Source organism: Saccopteryx bilineata, chromosome 3 (assembly GCF_036850765.1).
Source record: "Saccopteryx bilineata isolate mSacBil1 chromosome 3, mSacBil1_pri_phased_curated, whole genome shotgun sequence".
NCBI classification, from domain to species: domain Eukaryota; kingdom Metazoa; phylum Chordata; class Mammalia; order Chiroptera; family Emballonuridae; genus Saccopteryx; species Saccopteryx bilineata.
Window position 1 is genome coordinate 144,287,611 of NC_089492.1, and position 25,407 is coordinate 144,313,017.

Genomic DNA, 25,407 nt, shown 5'->3' on the forward strand with positions numbered 1-25,407 from the left:
AAGTACATTATTTCTAATATGTATAAATAAAGCTGGGTCACTGCCATGTACCTTCTCCTGAGTTTGCATAATAATTATTAAAATGATCTTTTAACAGCAATTTTACGCATACTAGTAGGGACATGTGTGCAAGATAATTCCCATTTGTCCACACTGTTGTTACCCTATTCTAAAACCAAACTGTAGATTCTTTACCTGATTCAGGAGCCTTCAGTAAATGCATTGTGAAAAGGTTAAAAGCACCTCAGCCTTCAGTACAGCTCTTCTTATTGTATTCTTGCTATATTTTTCTTCTATAAGGAAACCTTCAAAGGAAATTTTAAAATGTTTGATCATGTATTGAGTAGTAATTTATTGTCATATCTCATTGACTATACTTGGTTTGCTCAAAGCTCTGAGTCCTTGAAAGTTCCTCATACTCTGATCTTTTCCAGTGACTTAAAGCCAAATAACCAGAATGATACAGAAAGTCTTTCCTTAAAAGCTTTATAGTATTCTATTTGACCTCTGATTCAGCATATATACAACTTCAAGAAATGATAACATGCACACACAAGAGTCCCCCTTTACCATTAGTAATAAATAATAAAGAGTGAGAGATGGAACTGTAGAGAATTTGGAAAATTTTGGCACAAGCAGTTGCACATTGCATCAAAGTAATAAGTCCCTAAATATACTCAAACGAACTGAAACAGAAGAGAAATACAGTAGTGTGTCCACAGACATACAGCTGGTAAGGGGCAAAGCCCAGTGTTTGAACTCAGCCTGAGTCCTTCTAGGTTGTAGAGTCTCTGCTTAATCACTATTCTATTTTGTCTCTACTACAGCTCTGCTGTTTCAGCTGTTCACTTCTTTTTCTTTTTTCTTTTCCAAGTGAGAGGAGGGGAGATGAAGAGACAGACTCTTGCATACGTGTGCAACTGGTATCCACCCAGCAACCCCTGCCTGGGGCCAATGCTCTGCCTATCTGGGGCCATGCTCACAACCAAGCTATTTCAGCACCTGAGACAGAGGCTCCATAGAGCCATTCTTAGTGCCTGGGGTTCATGTACTCGGACCAGTCAAGCCATGGCTGCAGGAAGGGAAGAGAGAGAAGGGGAAGGGGAGGAGTGGAGAAGCAGATGGTCACTTCTCCTGTGTGCCCTGACCAGGAATTAAACCCAGGGCATCCACATGCCAGGCCAATGTTCTACCACTGAGCCAACCAACCAGGGCCCAACCATTCCCATTCATGTTGCTAGTTTGATGCTTAAAGTTAAAGATTTATCATTCAAACAGTTGGTAAATTTACATTACATAGACCTCAAGTTTAAATTTCACTGTCTGATGACACAGAAATGTGTTTTTTGTTGTTGTTTTCTTCAGAAATGCTTTTACCTTGCACATTGAGAAGCCTTAGCATACTGTTGTCACACACATTACACTGCTGTTCTTAATTCTTTGTATCCTGTAAAGGTGACTTTGCTTCTTTTTGGTACAGTCCAGATTCCAATATGAAGAATGCTGACTTGATTGCCTTTTCATTATAGTTGCTGTGGAAAATTGCAATAAGTTCTCTTTGATTTAATTTCTATCAAGTCTTGGGTACTTTGTTTATCTAGATACAATAAAGGAGAAGTTTACCCTATTGTAACTAGGCATTCTTAAAATCATTATTAGCCAACAGGCCCCCTAGTATACTTTTATCACCCCATTAAGGGCAGGACAAGTACTCAGTTTTTTACATCCAAAATTGGAAGAGGCCCTGGCCAGTTGGCTCAGTGATAGAGCGTTGGCCTGGCATGCAGGAGTCCCAAGTTCGATTCCCAGCCGGGCACACAGGAGAAGTGCCCATCTGCTTCTCCACCCCTTCCCCTCTCCTTCCTCTCTGTCTCTTTCTTCCCCTCCCACAGCCAAGGCTCCATTGGAGCAGAGTTTGCCTGGGTGCTGGGGATGGCTCTATGGCCTCTGCCTCAGGAGCTGGAATGGCTCTGGTCACAACAGAGCAACGCCCCAGATGGGCGGAGCATCGCCCCCTGGTGAGCATGCCGGGTGGATCCCAGTTGGGTGCATGTGGGAGTCTGTCGGACTGCCTCCCTGTTTCCAACTTCAGAAAAATAAAAAAATTTAAAAACCCCAAAACAAAAACACAAAATTGGAAGAGCCAGTGGTAATTTAAGTCCTATTCATAAATGAAAAGCTAATTGTTCATTTTTTAAAAGTAAGAATCAATCCCTATGAGCCTTTCCTTAATTTTTTTTCCTAAAAGTGATTACAATTTTACACTTTTTTATACCCAATACACTGTTTAAAAATTAATTACTGGCTGTCTGCAAGTGGTTTTATGGTCTGGCTGTCATACATATAATTGTGTTCAGTTACATGCCTTCATTAAGTTCCCATGCTTTTGGAACATAGCTCAAGGCAATGGCTATACTGTTCTTCATATTGGTATTTGTGGAATATTTTAAGGTGTTTTTCCCTTGCCTGACCTTTGGTGGTGCAGCGGATAAAGCATCGACTTGGAACGCTGAGGTCACCAGTTTGAGACCCTGGGCTTGCCTGGTCAAGGCACATGTGGGAGTTGATATTTCCTGCTCCTCCCCCCTTCTCTCTCTCTCTCTCTTTTTCTCTCTTTACCTCTCTCCTCTCTCTTTAAAAATGAATAAATAGGCCCTGGCCAGTTGGCTCAGTGGTAAAGCGTCGGCCTGGCATGCAGGGGACCCGAGTTCAATTCCCGGCCAGGGCACATAGGAGAAGCGCCCATTTGCTTCTCCACACCCTCCCCTTCCTCTCTGTCTCTCCCCCTCCCGCAGCCAAGGCTCCATTGGAGCAGGGATGGCCTGGGCGCTGGGGATGGCTCCTTGGCCTCTGCCCCAGGCGCTAGAGTGACTCTGGTCACGGCAGAGCGACGCCCCAGAGAGGCAGAGCATCGCCCCCTGGTGGGCAGAGCGTCGCCCCTTGTGGGCGTGCCGGGTGGATCCCCGTCGGGCGCATGCGGGAGTCTGTCTGACTGTCTCTCCCCGTTTCCAGCTTCAATAAAAGAAAAAAAAATGAATAAATAAAACCGGAAAAAAAAGAATTCCCCCCCCACCTTATCAGCTCTTAGTTTGTATGAGCACTATATCTACCCCTGTTTCCACCAATAATATACCCAGACATTTCAAAGTGAAAACTGGTGAGTGGACAATAGTCTCTGATATAAAGGTGCAAGATTTTTCTTTGGATCATGTAAGTCATGTCCTAAATCCAGGGCTGGCATTCAGCAAGTACACTATGTACAGCTTACTGACTAGCATCTATGCTGAAAGATTGTTGCCTTTACCGTGCCAGTTGTTAAATATTTTTAATACCTTTCTGTGATATATGTGAAGCATGTTAATGGTTCTAATATTTAATTATATGTAATTATCCAGGTGCTATTACATTGGGTCTCCTCTCACCCCACACCTAGTTTTTGGAAAAATCAGGGTTAAACATTTTTGAATTCTGGGGTTTGAATGATTCATGTAATTTTGGTGGAGAATTATATTCATATAATAACTCACTGTATCTCCTTTTCTGTTCCTGTTTACATTTTTCTTTCTTTTATTAATGAGAGGTAGAAAGATATGGCCCTGGCTGGTTGGCTCAGTGGTAGAACGTTGGCGTGGTGTGCAGGAGTCCTAGGTTCGATTCCCGGCCAGGGCACACAGGAGAAGCGCCCATCTGCTTCTCCACCCCTCCCCCTCTCCTTCCTCTCTGTCTTTCTCTTCCCCTCCCGCATCCAAGGCTCCATTGGAGCAAAGATGGCCCGGGCGCTGAGGATGGCTCCATGGCCTCTGCCTCAGGCGCTAGAGTGGCTCTGGTTGCAACAGACTACGTCTCGGATGGGCAGAGCATCGCCCCCTGGTGGGCGTGCCGGGTGGATCCCTGTCAGGCACATGTGGGAGTCTGTCTGACTGCCTCCCTGTTTCCAGCTTTAGAAAAATACAAAAAAAAAAAAAAGAAGAAAGATAGTGAGACAGACTCCCTGCCACATGCACCCCAACTGGAATCCACCTGGCAACCCCATCTGGGACCGATGCTCAAACTAGTCAAGCGACACGGGTTGTGAGAGGGGAAGAGAGAGAAAAGGGAGAGAGGGAGGGGAAGAGAAGCATAGTCACTTCTTATGTGTGTCCTGACCAGGGATCGAACCTGGGATGTCCTCACGCCAGGCTAATACTACCAGTGAGCCAACTGGCCAGGGTCACATTTTTCTTTTTAATGCTCAATTTGCTATCTTGCTTTTTCCCTGTTTCCTGCATATAATAGTCCTCTAGACCATCACTTTATACCTGCCTATAGAATTTAAGAATCTCACTTCTCTAACCAGCATCTCTTTGGAACATTTAGGGGCAACAGGATATATCACTGCAGATATTACTGTCACCACTAGTAAGGATGTAGTGGTACCTGACATAGCTAGTAAGAAAGCCTACTGAAGGCTAATACTGAAAACAACTTTGTAGTTCTTGTCTGTATTTCTGTTTCCCTTTTCAGCTAGGGACTCTTAAAGCCCCAATCTAGAGATTTGCCTCCCTTTTTAATATTAATATAAGGTTACTCAAGAGGTTTTTTATTTTGAGAATATGAAGTGCCCTTCAAAACCAGATACTATGAAAAATAATATCTGATACAGAATGCATAGTGAAGGTGATTACTAGTTAAAAATTTTAAAAGCAGATTGGGTATGGTCTCAGGAGTCTTTATGTAAACACCTATATGAACAATGTGATTTTGAAATTAAGTACAAGTTCTTTTTTTTTACAATTTAATTTGAATTTATTGGGGTGACACTGGTTAACAAAATTATACAGGCTTCAGTTATAATTCTGTACACCATATTATGTGTTCACCTCCCCCAAAATCAAGTCTTCATCCATCACCATTTATTCATTTATTTCCCCATTCCCCCCCTCCCCCCCAGCAATAACCACACTGTTTCCATGTCTATGAGGTGTTTTTTCTCTTTTTTTTGGTTCTTTTTTTGGTCAATTCCTCTATGTCCCTCACTTAAACGCCCCCACCAACTGTCAGTCTGGTCTCTATGAGTCTGTCTCTATTTTGCTTGTTTGTTCATTTAGACTGTACTTTGATTATGGAAAGACTTAAGAGGGGAAGTAGCATTGTCTGTTATTATCAGAATACATCAACCTGGTGGGTAGTAGAAGTGAATAGAGGTGGACCTGGATTGCAGATATGAGGGATCTATTGGGAATGTGTTTAAATTGTGAAAGAAGCATGGTGGAAAAACTTTTTTTGAACATAAAAAAAGGGCGTTAAGAGTGACTCCTGGGCCCTGGCTGGATTGCTCAGTTGGTTAGAGCATCATCCCAGTATGACAAGATTGTGGGTTCACTCCCCAGTTAGGGAACATACAAGAATCAACCAATGAATGCATAAATAAGTGGAACCACAAATTATCGGGGGTTGGGGGTAGGGTGGGTGTTGGTCTCTTTCTCACCATCTCTCTCTCCCGCTCCCCCCTCCGTTCCTCTCTCTAAATAAATTTTTTTTAAAGTGTGACCCCTGAAATTTTTTTAAAATCTTAATATTTGAGCTGACTTGTACTAGAGCTAATTAGAAAGTTCTCAGAGTTTTTTGTTTTGTTTTTAAATGGAATGTGCTTTTACCTTTAATTAATAATATGTAGTCAATCTTTTAGTTCTCTGTTTAAATCTTATCTCTAAAAATCTATACTATTTTGTTCAAATTACAACAGTCTAAGTTCACTGCTGAGAACTTTTATTTTCTATTTGATTTATTTGCTCTCTGTTTTCATTACTCTCCAGAAAAGGGTCAGGGGTGGGGAGTCTCCAGCTTTCTTTTTATTTAAAAATTTTTCTAATTTAGATATTCAATTTATTGGGGTGACACTGATCATAAAGAGTACACAGGTATCAGGTGAACATCCCCATGGCACTTGAACTGTTGATTGTGTTGTGTGCCCATCACCCAAAGTCCAACTCATTTTCTGTCACTGTATATTTGTCCCTCCATGGTAATCACTTCAGTTTTATCTATGTTCGTCTCAGTTTTACATCCCACCCATGTGTGAAATTATACAGTTCTTAGCTCTTTCTGATTTATTTGTTTCATTTAGTACAGTGTTCTCAAGGCCCATCTTGAGGTCTTCAACTTTCATATGTCCTTTTTTTTTTTAATTTTTAAAAAATACTTTATTTATTGATTTTTAGAGAGAGGGGAGAGAGAGAGAGAGAGAGAGAGAGAAGGGGGAGGAGGAGGAAGCATCAACTCCCATATGTGCCTTGGCCAGGCAAGCCCAAGGTTTCTAACTGGCAACCTCAGTGTTCCAGGTCGACGCTTTATCCCACTGTGCCACCACAGGTCAGGCCCATATGTCCTTTATGTATGCTAGTGATACAGCTCCTCCCTTTTTAATGAAGACCTAGATGTGTTTGTAACAAATTGAGTTTAATTTTGAAATAGCATAGTAGGGCCCCTTGCCAGTTGGCTCAGTGGTAAAACATCAGCCCAATGTGTGGATGTCCTGAGTTCGATTCCTAGTCAGGACACACAGGAGAAGCAACCAACCATCTACTTCTTCACCCCTCCCTCCCTTCCCCCCCTCCTTCCCTCCCTCCCTCCCTCTCCTTCCCCCCCTCCCTCCCCCCTCTTTCTCCCTCTCACCTTCCCCCTTTGCCCCCCCCCATCCTGCAGCCATGGCTAGATTGGAGCAAGTTGGACCCAGGTGCTGAGGATGGCTACATGGCCTCCACCTCAGGCACTAAAAAGAGCTCAGTTGCTGAACATCATCCCCAAGTGGGCTTGCTGGGTGGATCCTGGTTGGGGCACATGCAGGAGTCTATCTGTTTCCCCGTCTCTCACCCTCTTGCTTAATTATAAATAAATAAATAAATAAATAAGAAATTTTCCACAATCTGACATTAGACTTTTTTTTTTTTTTTTGTATTTTTCTGAAGCTGGAAACGGGGAGGCAGTCAGACTCCCGCATGCACCCAACCGGGATCCACCCGGCATGCCCACCAGGGGGTGATGCTCTGCCCATCTTGGGGGCGTTGCTCAGCCGCAGTCAGAGCCATTCTAGCGCCTGAGGCAGAAACCATAGAGCCATCCTCAGCGCCTGGGCAAACTTTGCTCCAGTGGAGCCCTGGCTGCGGGAGGGGAAGAGAGAGACAGAGAGGAAAGAGGGGGAGGGTGGAGAAGCAGATGGGTGCCTCTCCTGTGTGCCCTGGCCGGGAATTGAACCCGGGACTCCTGCACGCCAGGCCGACGCTCTACCACTGAGCCAACCGGCCAGTGCTAGACAATTTTTTTAGAATAATAAATTTTATGGAGAAAAGTGATGGTGTAAAAACCCATATAAATCTTCTCATTAATGATTTATGATAATCAGTTTTAGCAGATGATGTGTTTAATATTTAAATTGTTGTTTGTCAATTAAAAGGAGCCTTAGAGCACATAATAGAAATTACCATCATTATGACATTTTGTGTATAAACAATTAGGTGCATTTGATCTAATATCCTATCCCAACATAGACTTTTCACAAAAATTGTGAAGTGAACCACAATTTTTTCAAATCTTTTAATGTAATCTTGTACACTTTCTTAAATATTATAATTACTTATTTACCTATATAATCAGGTAGTCAGGAAAGGTAAACATTTAAAAGTCAGATATATAGGCCTGACCTGTAGTGAGCCAGTGGATCAAGCATGGACCTGGAATGCTGAGGTTGCTGGTTCGAAACCCTGGGCTTGAACCCAGTCAGTCACATATGGGAGTTGATGCTTCCTGCTCTTCCCCCACTTCTCTCTTTTTCTCTGCTCTCTAAAATGAATGAATGAATGAATGAAAGTTTTTTTTTTAAGTCAAATATACATTTAAAGAAAAAAATACTTTGATTATTATTGCTTTCATTCTTTTTTTTTTTTTTTAATAAATTTTTATTAATGGTAATGGGATGACATTAATAAGTCAGGGTACATATATTCAAAGAAAACATGTCTAGGTTATTTTGTCATCAAATTATGTTGCAAACCCCTCGCCCAAAGTCAGATTGTCCTCCGTCACCCTCTATCTAGTTCTCTGTGCCCCTCCCCCTCCCCCTAACTCTCTCCCTCCCTCCCTCCCTCCCATGTCCTCCCTCCCCCCCCACCCTTGGTAACCACCACACTCTTGTCCATGTCTCTTAGTCTCATTTTTATGTTCCACCAATGTATGGAATCATGTAGTTCTTGTTTTTTTCTGATTTGCTTATTTCACTCCTTATAATGTTATCAAGATCCCACCATTTTGCTGTAAATGATCTGATGTCATCATTTCTTATGGCTGAGTAGTATTCCATAGTGTATATGTGCCACATCTTCTTTATCCAGTCTTCTATTGAAGGGCTTTTTGGTTGTTTCCATGTCTTGGCCACTGTGAACAGTGCTGCAATGAACATGGGGCTACATGTGTCTTCACGTATCAGTGTTTCTGAGGTTTTGGGGTATATACCCAGTAGAGGGATTGCTGGGTCATAAGGTAGTTCTATTTGCAGTTTTTTGAGGAACCACCATACTTTCCTCCATAATGGTTGTACTACTTTACAGTCCCACCAACAGTGAATGAGGGTTCCTTTTTCTCCACAGCCTCTCCAACATTTGCTATTACCCGTCTTGTTGATAATAGCTAATCTAACAGGAGTGAGGTGGTATCTCATTGTAGTTTTGATTTGCATTTCTCTAATAACTAATGAAGCTGAGCATCTTTTCATATATCTGTTGGCCATTTGTATCTCTTCCTGGGAGAAGTGTCTGTTCATGTCCTCTTCCCATTTTTTTATTGGATTGTTTGTTTGTTTGTTGTTGAGTTTTATGAGTTCTTTGTAAATTTTGGATATTAGGCCCTTATCTGAGCTGTCGTTTGAAAATATCAGTTCCCATATAGTTGGCTGTCTGTTTATTTTGATACCAGTTTCTCTTGCTGAGCAAAAACTTTTAATTCTGATGTAGTCCCATTCATTTATCTTTGCCTTCACTTCTCTTGCCATTGGAGTCAAGTTCATAAAATGTTCTTTAAAACCCAGGTCCATGATTTTAGTACCTATGTCTTCTTCTATGTACTTTATTGTTTCAGGTCTTATATTTAGGTCTTTGATCCATTTTGAATTAATTTTAGTACACGGGGACAGGCTGTAGTCGAGTTTCATTCTTTTGCATGTGGCTTTCCAGTTTTCCCAACACCATTTGTTGAAGAGGCTTTCTTTTCTCCATTGTATGTTGTTGGCCCCTTTATCAAAGATTATTTGACCATATATATGTGGTTTTATTTCTGGGCTTTCTATTCTGTTCCATTGGTCTGAGTGTCTATTTTTTTGCCAATACCATGCTGTTTTGATTATCGTGGCCCTATAATATAGTTTAAAGTCAGGTATTGTAATGCCCCCAGCTTCATTCTTTTTCCTTAGGATTGTTTTGGCTATTCGGGGTTTTTTATAGTTCCATATAAATCTGATGATTTTTTGTTCCATTTCTTTAAAAAATCTCATAGGGATTTTGATGGGAATTGCATTAAATTTGTATATTGCTTTGGGTAATATGGCCATTTTGATTATATTTATTCTTCCTATCCAAGAACAAGGAATATTTTTCCATCTCATTGTATCTTTTTCGATTTCCCTTAACAATGCTTTGTAATTTTCATTATATAGGTCCTTTACGTTCTTTGTTATGTTTATTCCTAGGTATTTTATTTTTTTTGTTGCAATTGTGAAGGGGATTATTTTTTTGAGTTTGTTTTCTAATATTTCATTGTTGGCATATAGAAAGGCTATGGACTTTTGTATGTTAATTTTGTATCCTGCGACCTTACTGTATTGGTTTATTGTTTCTAATAATCTTTTTGTGGAGTCCTTCGGGTTTTCGATGTATAGGATCATATCATCAGCAAAAAGTGATAGCTTTACTTCTTCTTTTCCGATATGGATGCCTTTTATTTCTTTGTCTTGTCTGATTCCTCTGGCCAGAACTTCTAGCACCACGTTGAATAAGAGTGGAGAGAGTGGACAACCCTGTCTTGTTCCTGATTTAAGGCAGAAAGTCCTCAGTTTTATGCCGTTTAATAGGATGTTGGCTGATGGTTTATCATATATGGCCTTTATCATGTTGAGATATTTTCCTTCTATACCCATTTTGTTGAGAGTCTTAAACATAAAATTGTGTTGTATTTTATCAAAAGCCTTTTCTGCATCTATTGATAAGATCATGTGGTTTTTGTTCTTTGTTTTGTTGATACGGTGTATTACGTTAACCGTTTTGCGTATGTTGAACCATCCTTGAGATTCTGGGATGAATCCCACTTGATCATGATGTATTATTTTTTTAATATGTTGTTGTATTCGGTTTGCCAGTATTTTGTTTAGTATTTTAGCATCTGTATTCATTAGAGATATTGGTCTGTAGTTTTCTTTCTTTGTGCCATCCTTGCCAGGTTTTGGTATGAGGGTTATGTTGGCCTCATAAAATGTGTTTGGAAGTATTGCTTCTTCTTCAATTTTTTGGAAGACTTTGAGTAGAATAGGAACCAAGTCTTCTTTGAATGTTTGATAGAATTCACTAGTATAACCGTCTGGGCCTGGACTTTTATTTTTGGGGAGATTTTTAATAGTTTTTTCTATTTCCTCCCTGCTGATTGGTCTGTTTAGGCTTTCTGCTTCTTCATGACTCAGTCTAGGAAGGTTGTATTGTTCTAGGAATTTATCCATTTCTTCTAGATTGTTGTATTTGGTGGCATATAATTTTTCATAGTATTCTACAATAATTCTTTGTATTTCTATGATGTCTGTGGTGATCTCTCCTCTTTCATTTTGGATTTTATTTATTTGAGTCCTGTGTCTTTTTTCCTTGGTGAGTCTTGCCAAGGGTTTGTCAATTTTGTTGATCTTTTCAAAGAACCAGCTCCTTGTTTTATTGATTTTTTCTATAGTTTTTCTGTTCTCTATTTCATTTATTTCTGCTCTGATTTTTATTATCTCCTTTCTTCGGCTGGTTTTGGGTTGTCTTTGTTCTTCTTTTTCTAGTTCCTTAAGGTGTGAAGTTAAGTGGTTTACTTCGGCTCTCTCTTGTTTGTTCATATAGGCCTGAAGTGATATGAACTTTCCTCTTATTACTGCTTTTGCTGCATCCCATAGATTCTGATATGTCGTATTTTCATTTTCATTTGTCTGTATATATCTTTTGATTTCTGCGCTTATTTCTTCTTTGACCCATTCATTTTTTAGAAGTATGTTGTTTAGTTTCCACATTTTTGTGGGTTTTTCCCCCTCTTTTTTGCAGTTGAATTCTAGTTTCAAGGCTTTATGATCAGAAAATATGCTTGGTACAATTTCAATTTTTCTAAATTTGCTGATATTGTCTTTGTGGCCCAACATATGGTCAATTCTTGAGAATGTTCCATGTACACTAGAGAAAAATGTATACTCTGTCGCTTTGGGATGAAGTGTCCTGTAGATGTCTATCATATCCAGGTGTTCTAGTATTTCGTTTAAGGCCACTATATCTTTATTGATTCTCTGTTTGGATGACCGATCTAGAGCCGTCAGCGGTGTATTGAGGTCTCCAAGTATGATTGTATTGTTAGTTTTTGTTTTAAGGTCAATAAGTAGCTGTCTTATATATTTTGGTGATCCTTGGTTTGGTGCATATATATTAAGGATTGTTATGTCTTCTTGATTCAACTTCCCCTTAATCATTATGAAATGACCATTTTTGTCTCTGAGTACTTTTTCTGTCTTGTAGTCAGCATTATTAGATATGAGTATTGCTACACCTGCTTTTTTTTGGGTGTTGTTTGCTTGGAGTATTGTTTTCCAGCCTTTCACTTTGAATTTGTTTTTATCCTTGTTGCTTAGATGTGTTTCTTGTAGGCAGCATATAGTTGGATTTTCTTTTTTAATCCATTCTGCTACTCTGTGTCTTTTTATTGGTAAGTTTAATCCATTTACATTTAGTGTAATTATTGACACTTGTGGGTTCCTTACTGCCATTTTATAAATTGCTTTCTGTTAGTTTTGTATCTAGTTTGATTCTTCTCTTTTGTTTTTCTATCATTTGTTTTTGTTTGTTTGTGTTCCATACTTCTTTCCTCTGTTGCTACCTTTTTTAAGTCAAGTGTTTTTGTGGTGGTTTTTTTAAGGGTGGTTACCATTAAGTAATGAAAAGGGTACCTACCATATTCATTGTAGTACCCTATCTTATAAGTATTTCTGCACTTCATCATCCTTTGCTACTGTTAATCTCCATCCTCTCCCCCCTTTTTTTCCTTTGTTGTCACAGTTTAAGTTTGGTTTTATTGTGTTCTTGGTGGAGCTGTTACTTGTGGTGTTGTTTTCTTTTGTTCTTTGAATCTGGTTGGAAAACCCCCCTTAGTATTTCCTGGAGTGGGGGCTTTCTGTTGATAAATTCTCTCATCTTTTCTGTATTTGTGAATGTTTTTATATCTCCTTCATACTTGAAGGATAGCTTTGATGGGTATAGTATTCTTGGCTGAAAGTTCCTCTCTTTCAGGGCTTTAAATATTGGGGTCCACTCTCTTCTAGCTTGTAGAGTTTCTGCTGAGAAATCTGATGATAATCTAATAGGCCTTCCTTTATATGTTGTACTCTTCTTTTCCCTGGCTGCCTTGAGAATTTTTTCTTTGTCATTGGTTTGTGTCATCTTTATTATGATGTGCCTTGGAGTGGGTTTGTTGGGGTTAAGAAAACTTGGTGTTCTGTTTGCTTCTTGAATTTGAGGCTTTAGTTCCTTCCACAGGCTTGGGAAGTTCTCGTCTATTATTTGTTTGAGTATATTCTCCATTCCATTTTCTTTCTCTTCTCCCTCTGATATACCTATTATTCTTATGTTATTCTTTCTGATGGAGTCAGACAATTCCTGTAGGGCTTTCTCATTTTTTATTATTTTTGAGTCTCTTTCTTCTTCTCTCTGTTGTGCCTCAAGTTGTTTGTCTTCTATTTCACTAATCCTATCTTCAATCTGGGCTGTTCTGTTAGCTAAGCTTGTTACCTCGTTTTTCAGCTCGTGAATTGAGTTTTTCATTTCTGTTTGATTTGTTTTTATAGTTTCAATTTCCTTGGTAATATATTCTTTGTGTTCATTGAGTTGTTTTCTGATCTCCCTATATTGCCTTTCTGTGTTTTCTTGTATATCTCTGAGTATTTTTAGGATTTCTATTTTAAATTCTCTGTCATTTAGCTCCAAGGCTTCCAATATGTTAAGTCTTTTCTCCATAGATTTTTCCACATCTATTTGTGTTACCTCTCTTTCTTTTGTATCCATAATATTCGATTTCCTCTTTCTTATCGGCATCTGAGGGTGGTCTTATTGATAGCACGCAGGCGCACTCCCTCGCGGCTTGAATGAGCGTCGCTGCTGCGGTAGCTTCCTCCACACCCTCGTCTCTCAGATTCAAGTGATAACAGTCCTTTTGCTTTCAGTTTGTGTGGAACTCCAGAATGCTCCGAGGATAAATTTTTCTGTTTCTAGTTGATAAATTTGTTGTGATTTAGGGGAGAGCTGTCAGACGCGCTTCTCACGGCGCCATTTCCGTGACGTCCTGCTTTCATTCTTTATCAAGGAATGCAGCTGGACGCTGTGCTTTTCTGCGAACTAACAACAGTATTTCATTTAATAATGTTGGAGAAACTGAGTTACAGTTGCTACAGGCAATCATCTTGTCACCTACTCAACCTCATTTAGCTGGGAGAGGTGGTAGAGCATCAGGATTTGATACTTGTCCCATTGGTGCTTTTAATTCCTTTTGACTCTAAACATTTTCTGTTTTATAGATCACTTTTTTCTATCTTTAATATTTGACTGACTTTGCATATTTTTATTAATAGTTATTTTGAGCATATCTACCTATTAAAAATCAGATGGTAATGCTTTTGATTTCAGTGATGACACAGCCATTGGTGTCCCAGCAGATTTTTGAGTTGAGGGCAGGGAAGGAAATGATAAATGACCCTTTGAATATTTCAGATTTGTTCTGGGATAATTCTGTGTATATGTATCACAATATTTTTAAAGATATTTCTGTAAGAAATCAATTTCTTAAAATAACATGAAAACCAAAAGCAGAATCACTTAGATTATCTTGAAAATGAGGTAACAGTAGCTTTTCCAGGAAGGTATCTTTGCCTACTAGTGAGAATATTGTTATTTCTGGGTAGGGTTTTCATTACTCTGTACACTTTTTCTCCGTATTGAATTAAAATTTTGTAGGAGAAAGTGAATAAGCAGTTTGCAGGTGTTAGAGAAATTCATTTTGAATTTCTTTGGTACTGGTCTGGTTTCTTCTTTGTGCTATGAAATACTGGTTTGTCTAGTTCAGTATCCAGATAGCTAATTTCAGGTCAGTGCACAGAAATGTTTTCCTGGGCCTACAGGAAGATTTGTAAGGAGGGTGTATAAGTTAAAGAAGGAAGCTCTCTGGTAATTGTTGGCAAATTATAAGGTAGCCCAGAAGTTCTTTCCATACTTTTCAGCCTTCTCTTCTCCTGCCTCCTCCTCCTTCTCCTGCTGTGCCCCTCATGTTTTTCTTGTTCTGTTTGTGTGTGTGTGTGAGAGAGAGAGAGAGAAAGAGAGAGAGAGAGAGAGAGAGAGATGGGCAGACAGGAAGGGAGAGAAATGAGAAGCATCAACTCTTAGTGGTGGCACTTTAGTTTATTGATTGTGTTCTCATATATACCTTGACCAGGGGTTTCCAGCTGAGCAAGCGACCCCTTGCTCAAGCCAGCGACCATGGGGTCATGTCTATGATTCCACACTCAAGCTGGCGAGCCTGCACGCAAGCTGGCTATGTCGGTATTTCAAATCTGGGTTCTCAGCATCCCAGGTCGATGCTCTAAGATTTACTGTGCCACCACTGGTCAGGCAAATTAAACTTGTTCATGACAAAAACTCTCGAATGTTCTAAATGCTGCTTTCTAGAAGAAGGTGACAGTTTCAACTTAAGTAATTAAAAATGCGTAAAATGGAACTAAGGTGAATAATAAAGTCAATATGAATTAATTCATATTATAAGTTAATTCCAGTGTTCCACTGCAACAACAGAAAATTAGATTACTATATTTCCCCATGTATAAGATGCGCCCTTTTTCAAAAAACTTGGGGTCCAAAAACTGGATGTGTCTTCAATGGTTGTAGATTTTTTTTTTACTCACATTTCCCACTTTTTTGCGTTTGTTGTCTTTGCGTTCATTGTTACCGGTTACATTACGGTAGGTTATGTTTTGCCACATTCTGCCCAGAAATGGCTCAGAAAAGATTTTCGTACAGTACTGAATTTAAGTTAAAAGTGATCTAGTTTGCAAAAGTGAATGGAAATTGTGCTGCTGAACATAACTTTGGTCCTCCTCTAACTGAGAAATCAATCCGAGACTGGCTACAGGAAGAAGAAACCCTACTGAAAATGCCACGGCAGAAGGCCAGGAGAGGCAACTCAGCAAAATGGCCTGATTTAGAGAGAGAATTGAAGATATGAATTGAAGAGCAAAGGGCAATTGAAATTCCTGTGTCCACGAAGATGGTTCAGCATGAGGCAAGAAGAATTGCTGATGAAAAAGAAGTTACTGATTTCAAAGGAGGACACAATTGGTGCTTCAGGTTCATGAAACGGAATGGACTAAGCATGAGTACACGCATAAGACTTGCCCAAAAGATGCCTGAAAGCTGTGAGCAGAAGGTCCTTGAATTTCATTGTTTTGTCATTCAATGTCTGTTTGAGTTGGGACAGATTGCGAATATGGACAAAGTCCCCCTTCAGTTTGATGTCCCAAGTAACAGAACTGTTGATAAGAAGGGAGTGAAAATTGTAACTGAAGACAAGTGGACATGAAAAGAGCCATGATACAGTTGTTCTAGCTTGTTGTGCAGATAGGACCAAGCTGCCTCCTATGCTGATTTTCAAATGCAAAACAATGTCAAAAGAAGACATTCCTCTAGGAGTGACAGTCCATGTTCATGACAAGGGTTGAATGGATCAGGACGGGATGAAGATCTGGTTTGAGAGAGTTTGGAGAAGGAGACCAGGTGGGCTCTTATGCAAACTTCCCTATTGGTGCTTGATCAGTTCAGGGCACACAAAACAAAAAACACAAAGAAGGTTGCTGCAGTGCAAAAAACAAAACCTGCCTTCATACCTGGAGGCTTGACATCCCAGCTCCAAGCACTTGATGTCAGCATTAACAAACCCTTCAAAGCTGCCATGAAAGACAATGGATGAAGTCTTCTAGAGACAATTTGACACCAGCAGGAAGAGTGAAGAAACCAACTATAGGAGAAGTTTGTACCTGGTGAAAAGATCCTGAGATGATATCAAGATTTAGATCATTGTCAAGTCATTTAAGAAGTGTGGTGTTTCAAATGCCATAGATGGAACTAAGGATGAGGCAGGCAATATATGAAGACTGTGATTCGTCATCAGACACAGATGAGAACAAGCTAATGGATGGGAATTTTGACAGTGATAAGGAGTTGTATGAATTTTATGATGAATAAAACTTGAATTCAATAACTTTATGTAATACTCCCCCCCCCCAAATTTCGGGCCTCAAAATTAAGGTGCATCTTATACATGGGGAAATACGGTATTATCAAGTTAAACAGTATGCTTACTCAAGTCTTTTAAGGACCTGTATCTGTTTTGGCAAAATATGTGGCTATAGTCTAAGTATCTACAATTTAGATGGTTCTATAATCCCAAATGGAATTTATGAACATGTAGGATAGATTTTACACTGGTGCTGTTTGTATGTCCTCAAAGCAAACTCCAGTATTCAGGTGTCATAATTTATTATACCTGCAGATTTTCTTTTCTTTCATTTATTTATTTTTTTTACGAGAGAGAGAAAGAGACAGGAACATTAGTCTGTTCCTGTATGTGCCCTGCTGGGGATCAAACCGAGCCTGTACCTCTGCTCTTTGGGATGATGCTCTAACCAATCAAGCTATGCAGCCAGGGTGATACATGCAGATTTTATAAGATAAACTACTTTTAATTGAGCAAGAGATAAAAAAAAAAAAACCCTGAAGTTATCAATTAGCCTTAGCAGTCATTAGCTCAGTAGAATGTCAACTTTTTTTTTAGTATAAAGATTAAAGTCTAATGCATGTGAAATGTTTCTCTGTGTCTTGGCTTTAAATTCAAATGGTTCTTTTTGGGTTATCACTCTTCTCTAAAAGAAATGCTGTTCAGAATACACCATTGTATTACAAGTGATGAGAATATCTGCCTACAGACAAGCCTGAGGTATTTCTAGAGCTGCATTTAAGAGCCTCTTAAAGGAGAGACATGAATCATACCCCCATTTGAATAAGTAATGAAAAATACACCCCAATTCTGAGATAAATTTTTTTTGAATTTTAATGATAGCAAGTTCACCTTTGCTAACTTTTTGGTAATGTCACTATGCTTATTTAACTTTTACCAGCTTGAGTTTCATAGCATGGGTGCTTTAACTGCAAATCAAGATATAGCTGTAAAGCCCTGGCTGGTTGGCTCAGTGGTAGAGCATCGGCCTAGCGTGCGGAGGACCCGGGTTCGATTCCCGGCCAGGGCACACAGGAGAAGCGCCCATTTGCTTCTCCGCCCCTCCGCTGCGCTTTCCTCTCTGTCTCTCTCTTCCCCTCCCGCAGCCAAGGCTCCATTGGAGCAAAGATGGCCCGGGCGCTGGGGATGGCTCTGTGGCCTCTGCCTCAGGCGCTAGAGCGGCTCTGGTCGCAACATGGCGACGCCCAGGATGGGCAGAGCATCGCCCCCTGGTGGGCAGAGCGTCGCCCCTGGTGGGCATGCCGGGTGGATCCCGGTCGGGCGCATGCGGGAGTCTGTCTGACTGTCTCTCCCCATTTCCAGCTTCAGAAAAATGCAAAAAAAAAAAAAAATTTTTTTTTTAAAAAGATATAGCTGTAAAGAGTAGCATAAGAGAAATTGTACTTACTGCACAATAAGAAGGTGTTCCTATCTTGAGCAACATGAGGCTTCGCTTACATGTTTTCATTTAAATTTATGTAGGTTACATATATACATTTTTTTAAAAATAATTTTATTTTTTTAATGGGGTGACATCAATAAATCAGGATACATATATTCAAAGATAACAAGTCCAGGATATCTTGTCGTTCAATCATGTTGCATACCCATCACCCAAAGTCAGATTGTCCTCCGTCACCCTCTATCTTGTTCTCTCTGTGCCCCTCCCCCTCCCCCTTTCCCTCTCCCATTCCCCCCCCCCCCGTAACCACCACACCCTTATCAATGTCTCTCAGTTTCACTTTTATGTCCCACCTACATATGGAATAATGCAGTTCCTGGTTTTTTCTGATTTACTTATTTCGCTTCGTATCATGTTATCAAGATCCCACCATTTTGCTGTAAATGTTCCGATGTCATCATTTCTTATGGCTGAGTAGTATTCCATAGTGTATATGTGCCACATCTTCTTTATCCAGTCATCTATTGATGGGCTTTTTGGTTGTTTCCATGTCCTGGCCACTGTGAAGAATGCTGCAATAAACATGGGGCTGCATGTGTCTTTACGTACATAGATACATTTTTTAAAAAGGAAGACCCCCAACTACGAAAGGGTAATCTTTGTAAATATCTCTGGACACCTTCTGTGTTCTAAGTACAGTGGGCATATAAATTGGCAGAACACATCATGTGGTGAACTTTCATTTCAAAGCTAGCTTAGGGAAACCTGCCTAACATTTTACTAAACAGTTAGGATAGTATTAAAGATTATTTGACTTGAAATTTTTTTATCATTCATGAGCTTATGATTGGATAAAAAGCAAATTGACATAAGGATGAAGAACTAAGGCAGGGTTTCCTGAAGACAGTAGAGCTATGACAGGGCAGGTTCTTCTACATCTTAACCTTGCTTTGGAACCTAGAACTCCTCAGATTCAAGGGCATCACTTTTCTTTTTTTTTTCCAACTATGACTAATTTCATAACTTGACTCACAGCTCTAAGAGGAAAGGAATGAGGACTGGTAAAAGGAAGGAATTCTCACGTAATGACAGGACAAAAAGCAAGGAAAACACAGGAGCATATGGGGGCTGCAGAAGGGCTTATATGTTAGAAAAAGTGTGGGTATCTCGGCAGAAATTAACTGAGTTGTTAGGTGTTAAAAAGGAAAGGGTGAGGGGCACAACATTTACTTCACCACTTCTTTGCCCTCGGAATAGTGTCTTGGCAAAGGTAACATTCACGGACCTTCTGTGAGACAGATACTTATAACTTCTGAATGTATCTCCAAGTATTAACCAACAACATTACATTTAGTGTGTTAGTGTGAAAAAGTATTGCTTTCTGAAGTGATAGAATTCTTGGAATAAGACACAGTGGCTGTCAAAGCAACAAATTTAGAGCATGGCTCCTAACCAAATACTTTTATGGCCTGTCTAAACAGCAGACTAGCTCCAATGTAACACAATTGAAGAATAAGGCAGGAAGGAGTCAGAGGGTACTTTGTGACTTGATAGGCCTTGGAAAATGGGTATGATTTCAGAAAGTTGACAGAATGGGAAGGTAATGGCATTATGCAGAGGGAAAAGAGGATATGAATTAAGATGTGATGTTGAGAAAGAACATAGTAGGTGGAGGCAGTGGTAAGGCATTGGTTGTTACTAGAAATAAAATTGAGCCAGCCCAGTGAGGCCAGATAATTGAGAACCTTTAACACCAGAATGTTTGTCCACTTGGTTTGGTGGATAATAAAGAGACATTTTGGCACCTATAAGGAGGAAATAACTATTTTCTCCATCATGCAACCTAGGCTGTCATTTGGGAAGGAGGGAGTATGGTAGGGTTTGACTAGTTCTGTATTTTCTTTTGAAACAGGATGAACATAATCATAATGATTATGTAGATGATGAGCACGGATGGAAAAAGGGTAGAAATTATAAACAAACTTTGCTGCCTGTTACAAGTCGTGGTTGCCAGAGATATGATGCACTAAACCAGCGGTTCTCAACCTGTGGGTCGCGACCCCGGCGGGGGTCGAACGACCAAAATACAGGGGTCGCCTAAAGCCATCAGAAAATACATATTTATTATACAATACATTTTTAAATAAAATATGTATTTCCAATGGCTTTAGGCAACCCGTGTTTTGGTCGTTCAACCCCCGCCGGGGTCGCGACCCACAGGTTGAGAACCGCTGCACTAAACATTTGGTGTCACCAGAAAGTAGTAATATAAGATGATGTAATGAAATCATAACTTTTTTTTAAATTTTTATTTATTGATTCTAGTGAGAGAGGAAGGGAGGGAGAGAGACAGAAACATCAATCTGTTCTTGTATGTGCCCTGACCAGGGATAGAACCAGCAACCTCTGTGCTTCTGGACGACACTCCATCCAACCGAGCCATCCAGCCAGGGCTGAAATCACAACTTTTGAATAGATATTCTATAAGGAAAATATTTCTCATGGAGCTAAAACTAGTCACATAAAAGAAAGAAAGGAGTTGTTACCAAGTTTGTGATCCAGAAACCTAATCAAGAAATGCCCATTGCAAGACAGTTATTTCACTTAAGGTGTTTGCTGTTGTTAACAAGAAGCATGGTGTCCAAGTTCAAAGGCAGTTTCATGTGGTCTGGCAGGACAATACACCAAATGGATCAGCCTTGTTTTCTAGCTCTTTGGCATCCACTGAATAATTTTGGTGACAGACCCATCCCTATATAATGCTACAGACTAGCTTGAGTATTGTGTAGAGCAGATCGGCAGTTTTTTAAACTGCATTTTTCTATAGTAGGGAACATAAGGGGCAAGAAACCTGTTTTGAAGCCTATCCAAAAAAAACTCCACAGGACTCATCACATGGAACTTAACTCTTCCTCTGTTGTTGTTTTTAAAGCTCTGCACCCAGAGAGAGAATGCTGTCTGGTGTGGGCGTATGAGTTCAAGAAAGAGGCTAGACGAAATCTGAACTTGCTTTAGACTGGTTAATAATTATATGGTAATGAATGTGTGGCACTCTTGTTTCAAAACAAAAACCAAGCATGCTGACTTTATATTTTCTGTGTGTGTGTGTATTTGTGTGTGTACATAGCCTGTCACAGAGGAAGAAGTTTTATAAATTTAAGTAGTGACTTAGTGTTTGTTTATATGTTGACTTTAGAAGGTTTTTTCTAGACATTGGTAACCACCTATGCTAAGAATCTGCACTGACTGGTTGCTCTGTAAATTATAAACGGTGCCCGTGTAGGAAAATGAAAACCCCATATGTTCTAAGCTTGGAATCTCTGTACATTGGTAAAGGCTTCCAAAAGGGTTGCAGATAAAAAGCAGACTGATGTTGACCTTCAGTAGCAGGATGAAGTCTAAGGGGATGACCTGAGCAGTAGAAAGACAGTATACAGGACTTTAGTGAAGGGGGGGCAGTTAGATAGTAACAATAAAATTTGGTGTTAATACAACAGAGTAAATAGTTGTTATTTTCAATAGTATTGTATATATAAGCTGTATTTGCCCGATTTGTTCAGTTATAAGATAACAGAGACCCTGTCAAAAGTATAGAATCTTACCCTGGCCAGATGGCTCAGTTGGAGTGTAGTTCCAAAACACAGAAGTTACAGGTTTGAACCCTGGTCAGGGCACATGCAAGAATAGATCAATGTTCTTGTGTGTGTGTGTGTGTGTGTGTGTGTGTGTGTGTGTGTGTGTGTCTCTCTCTCTCTCTCTTTCTCTCCCCCTTTTCCTTCCCCTAAATCAAAATAAACATTTTTTTAAAAATACAGAATGTTGGCCCTGGCCGGTTGGCTCAGAGGTAGAGCATCGGTCTGGCGTGTGGAAGTCCCAGGTTCGATTCCTGGTCAGGACACACAGGGGAAGCGCCCACCTGCTTCTCCACCCTTTCCCCTCTCCTTCCTCTCTGTCTCTCTCTTCCCTTCCCGCAGCCAAGGCTCCATTGGAGCAAAGTTGGCCCAGGCGCTGAGTTTGGCTCCATGGCCTTTGCCTCAGGCACTAGATTGGGCCCCATTGCAATGGAGCAGCGCCCTAGATGGGCAGAGCATCACCCCTTGGTGGGCATGCTGGTGGATCCCGGTTGGACACATACGGAAGTCTGTCTGACTGCCTCCCCGCTTCTAACTTTGGGGAAAAAAATACAGAATGTTGAAACTCCTAGAATCAGTTTCCAGATAGGAACCTGGGGAACTTTTTTTTTTTTTTTTTAATCTTGAGTAAGATTTAAGAAATACCATCTTAAGCCAATTCAGTAAGCCTTAATGTTGACAAGTTGTCATAATTTTAAGTTAAATTGTTGCATGCAATTTTCTTGTTCAAGTAATAGATATAACCAGGTCATTTGGCAGAAGTATGATAAATACTAATGTTGATAAACTCATAATTTTAGGGTCAGTAGCTTATCCTTTGTGTGGAATTTTCTGTCCAGTAGAAGATATTAGGTACTATCATGTGGACTTAAAAGTACACTGAAAGGGAAGCAGTATTTATGATCCTGAGTGTCAGGACAGCGTTCTGTCTGTCCCACCCCACGCCCACCTCTCTGTCTCTCCTGCCCTGTTTTGTTCTTGTTTTTCTTCTTGGTCCCTCCATTATCTCACAGAAAGTACAGTCTTAGGTTACCAAAATTTGCATGCTAAAACATGAATTAGCTTGTTTAGGATATAATGTAAGACTTAAAAAGTGACCAGGCCTCTGATTCCATCAGCAGTGGAGCTGTTTTCCTTTCCAAGTCCTCATCTGAGTTGTGACTTCATTTGGCCCAAGTGTGGCAGCATCTCCCACTTGGCTGTAATCTAGTCTCTGCCTTATTCTATACCAGCTGCCAAACCAGGCAATCCTCTTGCTCCAGTAATGTTTCATGTTGGTAATTAATTCTTTATCCCTAGTTTATTACAGAAGTTTGAGTATTTACTTGTTTTTGTATTATTTCTCTCTGGATGAAGCAATTCTGAATACCTTCATCTTGCCTTAGCATATTTACTACCACAAAATCTAAAAGACTTTGAGTTACTGAACTGAAGTTAATATACAGTGTTAAAGATCTTCATTGTCTATTTTACATCCCCATCTCCAAGTAGGAGATTATCAATCTTAGAACATCCTTTAGTACTTTTAGTATATGTACTTTTCCCTTATGTCTTCCTTCCAGAAATGTGTATTCTTTAGGAGACTTCTCATCCAAGAACACTTAAATGCGCCTGACCAGGCAGTGGCGCAGTGGAGAGAGCATCGGACTGGACGCAGGGGACCCAGGTTCAAAACTCTGAGGTCGCCAGCTTGATCACGGGATCATAGACATGACCCCATGGTCGCTGGCTTGAGCAAAGGGTCACTCATTCTGCTGTAGCCCCCAGTCAAGGCACATATGGGAAAGCAATCAATGAACAACTAAGGAGCCACAATGAAGAATTGATGCTTCTAATCTCTCTCCCTTCCTGTCTGTCCCTATCTATCCCTCTCTCTGACTCTCTCTCTGTCTCTGTCCAAAAAAAGAGAACACTTACATGCATCCTCAAAATACTAAAACATCAGCTATCTTTGTGCAATTGAAGTTGTGCACAGATTTTATTCAGAGGCCAATCGAAAAAGAAACAACTGAGAAGAAAGATGCCTTTTCCTTTTAACGATTATTTTTTTCTCTTTGGAAACAGCTGGAGGTTATTTCTCCAAACTTTGTTGGTCTTTTTGCTTTAAGCAAGTCTGGTCATCGTTCCCCAAACAAGAAACAAATCACACTGTCCTGCATTCCTCAGAGAGGTTACAATCCAGCTAAGCAAGGCAGAAATCCAGAAGTAAAAACAAGTGTATCAGACACTGTCACTCGGTGATACAGCCCAGGAATGGGACAGGCAGGAAAACCTCAATTTCTAGGAAAAAAAGAGTTGATATTTTGCAAACTTGTGAGTGGATACGATGGCTTTTTCTCTCTGACAGAGAAAAAAATGTCTGACCACCTTCTGGTATCTTCTAAGAAAAGTACCCCATGTCTTTCCTCTCTGTCTGCCTCACAGGCGCATCCCATTATGACCTGCCTACTCTTTTACATTCATGCTTACACATTCTCACTCATGAGCATCTTAGGTTTTCTTGATGCTGTTTCTCAGTACCATGGCAGATAATCAGGATGACGGGCTGCTTGGTCATAAGCAGAACTGGGATCACAGCAGAGTTAAATTCTCAGGGGACTTCTGCTTTCTAGTCATTAGAAGACAAGATGTGCTTACTTAGGCTCTAGAAATGAGAGTAGTTTCCCTCCCCCCCCCATCCCTGTATTGTCCTACCAAGTCTTACCTTTTCCTGCCTCCTCCTCTCCAGTGTCACTGTCTTCTTCCACACTGCTTTAAGAGGCAGTAAGGTCACCAACTGCCCAAATCTTTCCCCAAGTGCAAGACTTTAAGCACGTGACACATATTTTGGCAAGATGAATCACATATCCAGTCCTCTGATCCCTGGAGAGGTACACGCCTAGGACTTTACCTGTACATTTCCCCAGGGCTCCTCTGGGCATGCTCCTTGGCCTCAGGCCTGTGTTCTTGGCTGTGTGCTTTAAGATTGAAGTTCTTCATATACTTCAAGGTTTAACTACCCCTCTGATATCATCATCTGCCCGTTTGGACATCTGGAAGAGTAAATAAGGCCTTTCCTCTGAAGGTTCCTCATTTTTTCTGTCCTTCCCCTCTCCTGCCTCCTTTCACTTCTCTTGAAACCACTGTTTCAAAAAACATTTCCAAGCTATCAAGCCTCCTCTGCCTCCCTTTTCACCATTTGTTCTTATTTCCTCTCCTATACCTTGTCCTAAACCCCACAGGGAAGTTGGTCGTCTAATCCTTGACTTTGCCCTGATCCCAAGCTTTTGTTCCACCTCCCATCCATCTGGGAGATAAGGTTCTAAAAATGGGCTCCCACCTTGCCCAGCCATCCCTCTCTCCCCTGAAGTTCTGTTCATGAAGTTACAGAGCACAGTTGCATATTATTAGTAATAATTGTCTGTCTTACCATATCACATTTAAAGTGTATAATAAGTTTGTACATTGACACCGTAATAAGAGCTTTGCTGTCTAATTTGGAGAGTGGTCTTCATGTCTAGCTTACTCTGGGGAAGCTTTTGTCTCAGTCTTTACCATTCAGGATTGAAGTGAGTCAGGGGTGATATACATTAAATAGTACATTTTACTTTTTTTTTAATGAAAACTATTTTTCTAGAGCATCTAAATTAATCGTCCAAGCTGTTAGAAGGCTTTCTCAGAGATTAAGTTTGAACTGTCTGGCACTGTATCAGACCCTGAGAGAGTGTTTTCATTGTGAGTGGCAGCATTGATGGGCTGTAGCTCTTGTTCAGGCCTCTACCTTGTTCACTAGTTTAGCATTGACTGTGGTTTTGCCTGGATTAAAACTTGGTA

At 40.2% G+C, this 25,407-nt stretch overlaps 1 protein-coding gene across 3 annotated transcripts in view; it reads left to right on the plus strand.

The window, feature by feature from the left end:
* Positions 1 to 25,407, plus strand: part of KCMF1 (potassium channel modulatory factor 1) — a 105,525-nt gene that overhangs the window by 67,294 nt on the left and 12,824 nt on the right. The window lies entirely within an intron of this gene.